Source organism: Ixodes scapularis, unplaced genomic scaffold, assembly GCF_016920785.2.
Source record: "Ixodes scapularis isolate PalLabHiFi unplaced genomic scaffold, ASM1692078v2 PGA_scaffold6__148_contigs__length_123643588, whole genome shotgun sequence".
NCBI lineage: Eukaryota > Metazoa > Arthropoda > Arachnida > Ixodida > Ixodidae > Ixodes > Ixodes scapularis.
Window position 1 is genome coordinate 33,737,266 of NW_024609881.1, and position 13,714 is coordinate 33,750,979.

Sequence of the window (13,714 nt, forward strand, 5' to 3'; positions counted from 1 at the left end):
CGGCTAGGCCTAGCGCTCCGTTCCTCACGAGGCGCCATGGCAGTCGCAACGAGGAAGCAGCGGAACTTAGCCACGCTCATGAACTACATCAAGCGCGATGAAGAAAAGGAGAAGCAAGCCAGCTCCCCGGAAACAGACGCGGCGAAAGAGAAGTCGCAATGGAGGACTGTGGGTAAAAAGAAGCTCCGAGTCAAATTGTCGAGGAAGTTCCGGACCACCATAAAGGACGAGGACAGAGCATAAGGAATCATCATTCGTACGAAAGGACTGGACCTGAAGACTATCGTCATCGGTGAAATCACGGCCGCGATCGCCACCGCCACCGGAGTATCGCCTCAAGACATGATCGGTACGGACCTCGTGACAAAGAACACCATGAAAAACACGATCACCATCAGGACAAACGACAAGCAAAGGGCGCAGAAGTACCTGGGTATTACCGCACTCAAGTACCAGGGAGCAGAAGTCGAAACCCAAGCGTACACGGCCAACCAAAAACGAGTCTGTAAGGATAGTGGTCTCCAAATTGCCTCACAATTTCTATCCCGTTCACGGACCAGGAGATCTTCGAGCAACTTAAACTGGAGAACCCCAAGATACCTATATCCAACGCGAAGAGGATGGGCCGGACCATTTCGATTCTCGTCACCCTCGACACCACGGAACTTCCTGGATTTATAGTATTCTACTGCTGTGCCAATAGAGTGCCTATACCAAGAGAAAAAGCAAGCGTGCACATCGTGCCGAGAGATGGGACACCGAGCAGACTCCTGCTCGTACGGACTCAGCCAAATTTGTAGCAACTGCGGCGAGGAACACGACTTCCCCAGGAAAATTCCAGGCATGCCCACGGAGTATATGTGCACACCCAGATGCGTCATCTGCGGCGGCAGCCAGTACACCGGAGGAAAGGAATGTAAGGACAGATACAAGCCTTTGCCCGAGCCGAGGTCTCCGACGAAGAGCACTCCGGAACAAGATCGGGAGACGGTGAAAACAGACATGGGAAAGAAGAATTTTCCAGAACTGAGTAACGTCACTACATCGGGAGAAGACTCAGAAGAGGAGCTGAGCTACGCTCAAACCCTCGGGAAGAAGGCGCAAACAAGAAAGAAGCAAGACTCCAATCCTAGAATTAAGGAGCTCGAAAATAAATACGAAGACCTCGTACGCAAGCACGAGGAGAGCCTGCAAAAACAGGAAGAGCTCAGAAGACTCAACCACCAACTCTTACGGGAGCTACAGAAGGAGAGGCACGGCTCAAACCCATTGGTTACGGAACCGCCTAATGACAGACGGCAGTCCAAGAAGTGGAAATGGCACCGCCTCCCTCTCTGCCCAGTGTACGTCCGCGCAAGCGCACAGACTCGGAGAGCACCGTCAACTCTGTATAGACAAGTGACGAAACCAAGACCAGCTGGCCCGAGAAGTTTAGAGGAAAAGCGGAACCTAATCAGAACGCCATCCTGGCGGGACTAGCTAGGCTTGAGGCTATGCTCAGCCAAATGAAACAGAGAATGGATAACCACGACAAAGCATTTCAGAACGTATTTGAACGGCTCGAGCGGCTCGAACAGCGCGCCAATTGACAACAGTAATAACATCGTCGTGTGGCAGTGGAATAGCGGAGGACTTTGCGCCGGGATAAACTCGCTCAAGATGTTGATCATGGACACGGAAACTCCTCCGGACATTATAGCGGTACAAGAATCTGGAGTCAAATGTAACCTCCCAGGGTACGCAAGATTCGATGCAGAAGTTCGGCCAACCGGAAAAACGATTCATACTTTCGTCAGACCACATCTCCCAGTCAAGCAACACGAAGTAGACATGGATGAATCGGTGAAAGCAATAGTCACGGAAATTATACCGAACAAAAAGAAGCACAAAAGCTTATTCATCTGCAACGCTTACTCGAACCCCAGAGACACCACGAGCGCATGCGCCATGGTCTTTGCGGAGACGAGCCACGTAGCGGGTGAAAATCCGACACTGGTGCTGGGCGATTTCAATGCGCACAACACCATATGGGGCTACAACAGAGACACGCCCAAGGGGAGGGAATTCGCCAACCAAGCCGAGTTGCACGAAGCTTTTCTCCTAGACGAAGTTACGGACTACACCAGGATCGGAAATAGTGCCCAGAAAGACACGAACCCGGACCTCACATTTGGTATCAACATCGATTACTGCACGTGGCTGAACACGCGTGAAAATCTCGGCAGCGATCACTACGTCATTGAGACGAGGGTCCCCCTTCCCGGATACAAGAGCGCAAAACTCCCAACGCAGAAATGCACGGACTGGGACAAGTTCAGGCAGAAGCGGAAAGACAGGCCCATGGTTGAAAAAAACCCGAGACTGCGGGTAAACGACACAACAAAATGTTAATAGTCTTCCATTCTTCTCCTTCCTGTTTTGCCCCAAAAGGACGCATCTTATCTCAAGCATATATCTTTACAAATCAGAGACTTTTTAGTGTTGTGTCGTTTACCCGCAGTCTCGGGTTTTTTTTCAATCATGTGCAATGTACACCAGCTCGTTTGCGGCCTTACTTTTTGTTCAAGACAGGCCGTTGCACACGATCGAAGAATGGTGCGCACAGCTAGTCGAAGATCACGAGTCTGTTACGATCGAAGTAGAAAATCCCACCCAAGCCAGGACTATGGATAGTAGACTCCAGCACAGACTTGTACGTAATCCGTTACAAGTAACGAAATTACTTGTAAATCCTTACATTTGTTAGTAATTTATTAACGGAATAATTACATATTTTCTGGAGTAATTTTAAAGTAATTCCCTTACCTTTTTGACGTAACGGATTCCATGTAATCCGTTACATTTTTTTTTTGTCAGAACCAACCCCCTCCCCCTTTTCTAAATAATTTTTTTCTTTTTTGTAAAGCCGAGCGAATTGACCAGCGCAAAGGGAGGCTTGGCCCTGTTCAGTTCCGCAAAGCCTTTTTTTGCAGCACCAAGTCCCTGAATCTACATTTTTTAGACCCTTAAAACAATGTAAAAAAATCCAAATGAACATTTCTACAAAAGAAAGAAAAGAAAAAAAGAGAGGGGGGGCGATGTATTTCCGCTTTTTTTTATTCTCTTTGTTTTTCTTTGCAATCGAAGACGGGGAGAGAAGGACACCAAGTGATTGTGCGCCTCTTCGAGAAGCTCGAGGTGGTAAATGCGCATAGAAGAATTAACAATGTCCTTCTCGGTTATAGTGACTACGACCATTTTCATATTGTCACAACACGAGACAACGCTCCGTCTACCCTAAAACCAGTAAAAGAGATATGATAATATGTGAAGGTGTCATTGCCACAAGCATCCTCGTTCGTTGCTGCACACTTCTCTTAGAAAACAGAATGTATATTTTTTTGGATCTTTCACATTATTTGACCATACTTTAAAAGCTACCTACTTCTTTGTAGTCCAACTTCTAGGTTTGGCCTACTTTATTTGCGAATTCCAGCCAGGTTATCTGATTCTCAGTCACCCTCTTTGTGCAGTCAGCTTTTCGCGAGCACTTAGAATATGTGAATAGCCTTCCATTCTTCTTCTTCCTGTTTTACCCCAACAGGGCGCATCTCATCTCAAACATATATCTTTACAAATAAGACATAATGGTGGCTGACGTTGACTTGATATTCTGGACTTGAGGAGAGAGTGAAATTCGTGTGTGGGGCCATAGCGTGGCTTTGCTGCCCGTGGCATCAGCGGACGTCTATCTGGAGAACACCGGAGTAAACTGCAGTCGGTTCGTGCTCCGTGCATTTTTGAACGGCACCAAGAAAGGTACACACGGCAAAGGTGCGTTTATATTTCCTTGTTTTAACCGAAGTTCTAATTAATTGTTGTTATGAGTGTCCTTCTTTTTCGTTTATTACTTATATTTATGTACTGGAAACCTTTTTTTATTCAACAACGTCTCAAGTGAGGCTCTTAACTCTCCAGAACCAAAGGAAGAAGAATATCGAGCCAAGCCTTATTTATTATTTAATCATCACCTTACTGTTACAACTATGTTTTGCTATTGAGGACTTTCACAGTTTCGCGATTTAGACAATGGAGGATTTTAGTAGATCGGTCGGATGACTGCGATAACGATATCCGATACTTCGCCCCCGTCTTTGCGCATGCATCATATGATCCATATCGTTATCGGGTACCGTTATCGCGGGTAGCGGAGGTATCGGAAGGATCTACTAAATCTCTCGAAGAGCAGGCAACGATGCAAGGACGACGCTTTGCCCTACATTCGAGGTAAATAATACTTCCCTTGCTTCGCTGAAAAAGCTCAAGGCAGAGCATGAACCATTCGTGAGGAACAATATGGCACTCCCACCCAGTGCCTCAGCTCAAATGGTGTTCAGCGTAGCAGTCGACATATTGAGTAAGAAATAACGCAAAATGTCTGACGAGACTTTCGAGAGCCAGCTGTTGCTCAGAATACTCAAGGTCAATGAATGGAACACGCTGCAACAATAAGAACTTGAATAACCCTCTTCCTTTTGTTTCTTACTTGAGGACAATGATGTTCAAAGTAACGCCTTGAAAGTAACGGATTACTTTTTGGGGTAACGGTCAGTTACTTTTATGGGAGGGTAATTGTAATTGTAATAAATTACAATTTAGCCTTGAGTAATTGTAAATGTAATTCCTTAATATTCTTCAGTAACGTGTACAAGTCTGCTCCAGCGTATGCTTGAAGCTTACCGATCCATATACAGACGATGGAGGAACACCGCAAAGCGGTACCGTAAATTGAGGAAAAGAGTGGTCAAGCTCAGTAAGGAGATTGAAGAACACGCTCAAAAATTAAATCAACAACAGTGGCAGCAAATCTGTGACGAACTGCAGGGAAGGCTTCACACCAAGAGTCCATGGACCCTATTCAGGCGCATGTTGGCGCCGGAAGATACCAAACTCGAGAAGCGCAAACTCCTAGCGAAACTCGTCAGAGACCTCTAGGATGGAACAATCTACAACAAACTCAGGACGCAATACTTAGAATCTCCGCCATTTACTACTGAAATTCCAACGAAATACGAAGGGGCCATAAACGACAAGTTGGACGCGCCCATCACCGAAAGCGAAGTCAGAAAGGCCATGGCGGCAGTCAAAACGACTTCCGCGCCAGGCCAAGACAAGACTCCGAACCGCATGCTACGAAACCTCGACGACAATTCTGTGGAGCGAATCACGGAATACTTTAACGAGCTATGGACTAGCGGAAACCTTCCAAGCAGTTTCCGACACGCCACGGTCTGCTTTATACCAAAACCGGGCAATCCGCTCATGCTGGAGAACTTGCGCCCGATTTTCCTCACATCTTGCGTGGGCAAGCTGGTGGAACGCATTATTCAAGTACGTGTTCATGAGTACATGGAGGAGAACAACCTTTTTACGCAACAGATGTTTGGATTTCGAAGACACCTGTCGACGCAGGACGTATTTATACAGCTGAGAGAGGAAGACGACAATAAAAAATGAACCACCCTAGCAGCACTCGATCTGAAGAAAGCCTTTGATCGCATATCACACGCGGCTATACTAAGGCAAATCTCGGAGCTAGGACTAGGGAAGCGAACGTACAACTATGTTCGCTCGTTCCTATCAGATAGGACGGCACACATTCAGCTAGAAGGAGACACATCCGACACCTTCCCAGTAAATGTTGGCAGCGGAACTCCTCAAGGAGCAGTAATATCTCCGCTCCTCTTCAACATCGCCATGCTGCCAATGTTGCAGAAACTTGAGCAAGTCGCGGGGCTGCAGCACGCAATCTACGCTGACGACATCACGATTTGGACAGCGCACCACTCACCATACATGGGGAAAGTGATGAAAACCGGCGTAGAAATTGTCAAAGAAGAAGCTGCCAAAATGGGTTTGAAGCTTGCAACTGAAAAATCGTCGCCTCTAGTCAGACCATTGTCGCAGAGAGCTCTAAGAGAAGAGATGGAATTTTTCCTCAAGCTGCAAAAAATCGATGTACCGAGAGCAGAAAAAGTTTGAATTCTCGGCATGACGGTAACCATTAAGAGGGAGCAGAGCAGTCTCATCGCTGACATCAAGAGAAACGCCGACAACGTAGCGAGACTCGTGAGAAGAGTATTACGAAAGAGCTACGAATTGAAGGAGAATGGAACATGCCGACTAGTCCAAGCCTTCGTCCTCAGCAGGATAATGTACGCGGCGCCGTACATGGACCTCACAGAGGCTTCGATCAAGCAACTCAATGGAGTTGTGAGGAAAGCTTTCAAGATAGCACTGGGCATACCAGTATCCACGTCTACAGAGGCGATGGAACAACTAGGAATATACAACAGCTTCGATGAAATTAGATCTGCACAGAAGCAGTCGCAAGTACTACGGCTCTCTAGAACAGAAACGGGACGCAGGACTCTCCAGAAAATCAAGGAATGTGAACACGTCGTCACAAGCAGAAATACAATATCCCAAGAATGGAAAGATTCGGTGCGAGTCCCGCCTCTACCGAAGAACATGGACACCGACAGAAACAAGGGCAGGAGAGAAGCCAGAGCCAAAGCGCTGGACAAGCTCTACGGCGACCGGGAACATGTTTACCACGCGGACGCAGGCCCGTGCCCAGGAACATGGAACAAGTACGTGATAGCAGTCTGCAGCACCAGCGACAAGACTGCGGCCTGCGTCTGTGCGGAGAATATTGACGAGGCAGAAGAAGTAGCCTTCGCCTTGGCCCTAACCATGGCGCCATCCAGAACCAAACAAGCCACAATCACCTCAGACTCGAGAACGGCCATCTCAAACTTTGGTGATGGAAAGGTTGGCAGGGCAGACTGCATGATCCTTCAGGAGAGGACACCGCAGACAGGATCCAGGTTCTCGTTAACCTGAGTGTAACCTGAGTGCCCGGACACTCTGGACACTCGGGGTACGAAGAGGCCCACGCACTCGTAACCCGTGCACAACAAATCCGGGCGACGAGCTGCTGAGCCACAACGGACGGAGACCACTGCTACGGGGCCTCGCCATACGACAGAGGCCCTCGAGCCTACAACGATATTCTAAGAAGTGTCCGAATGCAGCACAAGTTAATGGGCACCCCTCATAAGCGGCTCTCGCGAACCCAAGAATCGACGTGGAGAAAACTTCAGCGACATAACACCTTAACTCCCCGCATGCTGAGCAGAATCTGGCCGGATCTCTTCAGCGACAAGTGCGAGGAATGTGGTAGTGTCGACGGTGGCTGGGCGCATACGTATTCGATGTGCCCGAGCAACCCGATACCAGCCACACTCCAAAGCAGACTGGACGATCAAGACGAAGATCTTCCCTGGTGTGTGCTCCTGGCCGGAGAGGACTACGAAACACAGTTGTCAGTGATTGTAAGGACACTAGAAATAGAGCATCAGTTAACGACCCGATTGTCGGAAAGAAGATCCCTCCCTTATTCCGCTCCCTAACGAACCCTCGTTTTGGGCATAAGCCCATTTAATAAGATTCAATAATGTTGCTGACTGACTGACTCCATTGCACGGATCCGTGGAACTTCTTTGGGGAATGTTCCATGGCGGTAACGGCGTTGTAGTAACGTTGGCTGTACTACTGTTCCGCTATAGGTGCCCGCAATAGTTCCCAAAAGGCTGTCCAACTGTTTTCTCATTGTTGCGAGACAAGTGAGGAACACCCGCAAAACTATGCCACGCAGCTGTGGCATGACATACTCTAGCAACAAAAGCAAGACATTGTTGCCCCGATCATGGGGAAGCACTGTCGCGAGGAGCGCTGCCTGGTCATGCAGTGCAAATGTTGAGGAGATGCATGCGGCAACAGTTGGCAAAAACTGATGTACAGCTGCAGTCCCGTTGTGGCACGCAACGTCTGCCGAATAGGTTTGAGCAACAGTCAACCAACAATGGTATCCAGTGTTTCCGCAACAATTCCTTGACACATTTATCCCAACCTAGCGCAAAACTGTTGTGTCGTACGGTTGGAAGACTTTCGGAAAGCAATGTTTGGCGACTGCATTCTGGCAGTGTAAACCCAAACTGTTTTTGAATCTGCCACGGGAACAGTTTAGCAACATCAGGACAGCACACATTTTGCTGGGCAAAAGCAATGCTTCGGTAACTGTTGCGAGCATGAAACAATCAACGGTTGACCGACACAGTTGCCGCAGTGCTTTAGCATCGGACGCTTCTGCAGTGTAATGACTGTTACTAAAACATTGTTGCGCGATTGCAGTAAAACTGTTTTCATGTTGCGAAACTTTGTTGCGCCGACTGTCTCCACAGCATAAATTGTTACCTGGGTGGATCAGTTGTCTCTGAACTTGGAAATGTAAAAGGCCTCTTTTATCTTCCTAGTTCGTTGGTGACTGTGTCTTCCCAGGACCGTGGTATTTTCCAAAACCGGAGATCAACCACATCTGTAGCAGTGAACCGCCATATTCCCTGACGGAGATACCCCGATTTAACACGCCTGTTCACGTAATTTATCATGAGACAGTTTTAGTATAGCGTTGCAGGCGCTAGCGTACGCAATACGCAAAAGTATAGCGTACCCTATAAATAGCCTGCACAGACCCCTTTTAGTGGTCCGTTCCGCAAACGCTACCAAGTCGACCGCTTACTAGATAAATCGCAGAACCTGCGGCTGTGATTTTGAGCGTCACTTAGCGCCACGTAGCGCCTTAAAAAGACGATCTAACATTAAAAATCACATTGGCTCGGCCGCAATTTGGCTTGGTGGGCCACGTAGCCAAGTCAAGCAGCGCTCGCGGTCACCAAGAAAGAAAGCACGACGAGCGACGACTCCGACGAGAACTTCACGATGCCCCCGTCAAGCATCTTGTCGAATCGCCGCCTGTTAGATGTTCTTTCATGGGAGGAAATCGACGATCTCGTGGTGCACCATGTCAAACAACGCCTTGCGAGAAATTATTTGTCTCTCGATGAAAAAGAATATGAAATGCGTCGAGCGACCGAGAATGAGCTGTTCAGGTATCGGTCTCGTCATGGACTGCTGGACATAGAAAACCTCAGCAGTGCAGTGTTCAAACAGCAGTTCCGGTTTGATAAAGGAGATTTTAACGATCTCGCTTGCGGTCTCCTGATGCCGGAGTTCGTGACCAGTAGTCAGGACGTAGTCGTGCCCGGCCGGGAAGCGTTATGTCTGACACTTCGGAGGCTCGCCTACCCGAATAGGTGGTGCGACCTCGAGCCAATCTTCGGAAGACATACCTCAGTGATGTCGAGCGTGACTTCTCAAGTACTGCAGCACATCTCGCGAAATTTTCGCCACCTTCTGACCAACTGCAACAACCATGAGTGGCTGACGCCTGCCAGGATGGTGGAGTTTGCAAGAGTAAGTTGGCTTCCTTTTCCGGTTATGCTGTCAAAAAATGCGAACTTTCAAGTACTGAGACCTCGGTGGGCTTTTAAGGAACCCCAGCTGTGGTCTAAACTAATTGGGAGTCTTCCGTTCAGACTCGTGCTTTGCACACCTAGCTTCTGGGACGTCAAAATAACAGGGCACTGTTGTTACAGTTTTTTTTGTTTTTTGTTTTAATTTTGCTGGCACTGCACACAATGCACGATATCTAGTGCATGCAATTCAGCTTTCATAGTTCTGTTAACAGACAAACACAATATTTTTACTGCCAGTGCCTCACTTATACCTGCCCATTAGCTATCCCAATTTCAAGCACGAGTAATGTGTACAGAAGAAAATGCAAAAGACAACAGCTAAAAGAAGACAAAAAGACACATAGGCTTAAAATCTTTATTGAAGTCATCATATTCTTAAAAGTATTTTAGAGCTAGGAAGCCAAGTATTCAGGTTGAAGTGTATAATGGAAGTTACTCTTAATAAGACCAGACTAAATTGTACCGAGCTCATTTTGCGCACTCGTCTGGAACATATATTGCTAATCTTTTACCTATTCTGAGCCGCCACAGAAATTTGTGAATTCGGCGTTGACACGGCACTTTCGCTATTGTTTCCTTTTGGCTCGCTCACTTGTCATCACATTCTCATTAGATGTTGAAGCTTGCATCGAAGACTTGCTTGTACCATGACGATCACTGCACTAATGCGGGTCTTTGAAAGAATATTAAAACCGATTACAAGAAAGTAATAAAGGAAAACTACATATCTTGGTTTGCTTCGTCTCTTCAAGGCTGTCCACGACAAGGGTGGGCCTTTGTCCAACTGTTGGCGCTTCATTGATGGCACGGCTCGCCCCATATGCCGCCCGAAAAGGAACCAGGAGGCGTACTTCTCTGGCCACAAAAGGATGCACGTGGTAAAATATCAGTCCATAATGTGCCCCAACGGCATTATGTGCCAGCTCGATGGGCCATATCCTGGAAGGCGGCACGATGCAGGTAATTTAACAGACAGTGTGGAAGTAGAGCTGCGTACCGGTGCACCACATGTAACTGCATTTCGTGTTTAAATGTGGCAACAGGTGATTTGGTCACGAAAAATTTCACTTACCTTTGAACAGTGCTTTTACCGATGTTTAAAATGAAGAACAGCCTGACAACAAACCAAGAATATTCTCACAACACCTTATACAAGCTGCATTTAGTGTATGAAGGGTCTAATATGATGCGGCTACAGCATGCTTGATTTATTCTCGGAATGTGCAAGAATAATAGAAGTGTTTGTGATGCAATACTGTGGAAACAGAGTTGTAAGTCAGTTACCATAGCGTGTGCCCTTACCCTTCCACCCTGTCAGCTCAGACCGGCTGCATCTCTATGTTCCTGTTTATCTGGTTATGCATGCGTCTGCCACATTTTATGTACATGTTGCTGTATCTTTGGATAACGCACTCATTATAGAGCACTTCCTGTCATTTTTGTCACAGTTTTGTGAAGTCTGTGCAGCCTCTGCTTGTGATGCCCCTCCACTCTTGTGACTTTCTAAGGGCAGAACAAATTGATGATGGCAGACTTGCCACAATGCATTGCAGAGTGGCTGCCCACAATCGATGAACCATTTCATACTCTTAATTTGTCTATGACACATTTTCGAATTTTGTTTTTTGTGAGCTTTGACAGCAGTCCTCGTTTATAGTTTCTTTGGATACAAAAAAAATGAAAAACGTTTACAAATCTCTTTAATGCGAAATTAGGGCGCAGCTTTTGAGGAGGAGGAGGAGTGGAGGGTATGCCCCTGCTCCTCATCCTTTCCTTTTCTCCTCCAATTACGTTTTCCTGCTAAATTTAGCGGGGAAAATGACGTCACATGATTTGGTGTCATTTTACCTATGAACAAATTCAGTTACATAACGGGGAAATTTATGTCACGTGACCTCAACACCAATTCCATTCGCCGCTATTTAGCGGGGAATAGAATTGGTGTTGAGGTCACGTGATGCCGATTTTCCCACTACATCGAGTGGAGAAACTGAACTTGTCCGCTAAATATAGCGGAGAAACTAAACTTCCCCGCTGAATTTAGTAGGGAATTGAATTGGTGTCGAGGTCACATAGCAGGGAATTGAATTGGTGTTAAGGTCACGTGACATCAATTTTTCCGCTAAATCTAGCGGAGAAACTAAATTTCCCTGCTAAATTTAGCGCCGTTATGCTGACGCTGTTCGATCCGGAAATGGGCGCAAAACTCCCTCCTTGATATAAGAATCCTGAAACATGCGCAGTGACTAGCACATGGCTCACGCCTGTCAGGACCCGGAACCCTTTGCCCTGAGTAGATGTTGATGCTAAACTCGCTTTGTCGATTCTCGGAGGTTACAAGAGATACTGGAGGGACCCTCCTTATGTTAATGCAGGATTTCTCCACCCAACTTAATAAGTGCCCCCACATTTTTACTGTCGTGATCTGGAATACCAAACTCTTTCAGCTTAATCAATATTGATATATATTTTAATTAGTGCATGTTTTTCAGATTTTATCCCTTTTATTTGGAAGCATGAAATCATGTATGCCCGACAGCTTCTTAACTCTCCTCAGAATTAGTTTTGGTTATGAGGTTGCTCTTTCTTCGGTTAGTGTTGCTGCGCTTCATATAAATCTATTATCATTGAGCCATAGGCACAATGAACGAGTAGGTTATGTTTTGTAGTACTTGTTTATCCTGCTGTCTTGCCATTTTTTTGCTGAACCTGTGAACTCACCGGCCAAGATCAGTATACTGTCTTGCACAAAGGCAAAAAAGAAGTTCATTCAACATCACTTTTTTAATGTGCAGGAATACTCCGTGACAGTGGACTGTACTCGAAGTTGGAGAGACTGGTGGGAAACTAAGATCTTGTCATCTATGGAGACCCAGCATACCCACTGAAGACACTGCTCTTGAAACTGTACGGCGGTTCTTCGTTGACGCCTACCCAACAGGCCTTCAACTTTGGGATGAGCCGTGTCCGCCAAGCCGTGGAGTGGGGGTTTGGCAAAGTAGTTGTCGAGTTTGCTTTTTTGGACTTAAAAAAAAAATCAAAAGCTGCTCCGGCAGCAAGTGACACAAATTTATAAGGTTGCAAGAATTCTGTGTAACTGCCACACGGCCATATATGGCAGTCAGGTAACAAGTTACTTCAACCCGGACCCGCCCAGCCTCCAAGAGTATCTGAAGCCAGTGGCAGCGTGAATGTTCGGTATTTTAATTAGTCATTTTATTTCACATATTTAGTCAAGTGTTTGTGAATCTCATAGGAGAGGGAAAAGAACATTTCAAACAAAATATGCAGGGGTAAAACAACTAAGTCGTGCAAGTCAGACATACAGGTCTGAATATCAGGAAGTGCACTCAATGTAGAAAACAAATTCCTCAGGTTGGCTGCAAGACAACGCTTTCGGACAGTGAATTCCGCTCGCATATTCTGTGTGTAGAAAAAAATTTGAAAACAATCTTTATTGTATCTGTATTCTTGTAGACGTCAACTTTGCCTATTTCTTGAAATCCTGGACTGACGAGGTGTAACGTACGATGCGGTGTCGATATAAAAAAAGATCATTAAGAACCATATACTTTCCAACCTTAACATTGCTGTACAAGCACCATGCTTTGCCAAAGGAGTGCCATTTTAATGGACATTGTCAACTGCCCAGTTAAATGAAGTGACATACCCAACCTACATAGTACCAAGGTGGAGGGTGGTAGGCCAACTACTCTGCAGGAGCTTCAGAAAAGAAAACAAAAATGTTTGGGTGTGTTTATACAGTTTTGAGGTTAGTCTGCCTCCAATGAGTGACTTGTCTCTCAGCTGTAGATGATCAATTTAGCTAGTGCAGTACGACTGCTAGCCTGGGGTCTTTAACGTGCACCATGCAGTAGTGATGCACAACCGCACACCGGTACGATGTTCACCCAGATCGAAACGGGCAGGGGCTTCAAAATTAGTCTACTGCGGCTGTCTATAAACACAAAAAAAAATGTCGGTGTTACACTCATTCTTCGCAACAGCGTTCTAACAATGCATCTAAGGTTACTTGCAGCGATCAGGTGTTTAGAATGCAGCTATCAGCTTCAACATAAATGCATCAGTTCGTTGTCTCGATTTTGATAGATTTGTATTAGAAATACAGTAGGTGTTCTAATATGGTGCCTGTGAGTCCACCAGTTAAGTGTATGTGATTGTTTTTGTACTCTTTTTCAACTATATTGCATTTTTCACGGCTTTCTAAGTTTTGTTACGTAGGGTGTATACATCTCTAATTGTTTTCATTTTTGAATGTATGTTTTCTCACCACT

The 13,714-nt window shown here is 46.2% G+C and overlaps 1 pseudogene; it reads left to right on the top strand.

Moving 5' to 3' along the window:
• Positions 1 to 10,288: 10,288 nt before the first annotated feature.
• On the top strand, positions 10,289 to 12,610 carry LOC120840019 (annotated as a pseudogene).
• Positions 12,611 to 13,714: the final 1,104 nt, after the last annotated feature.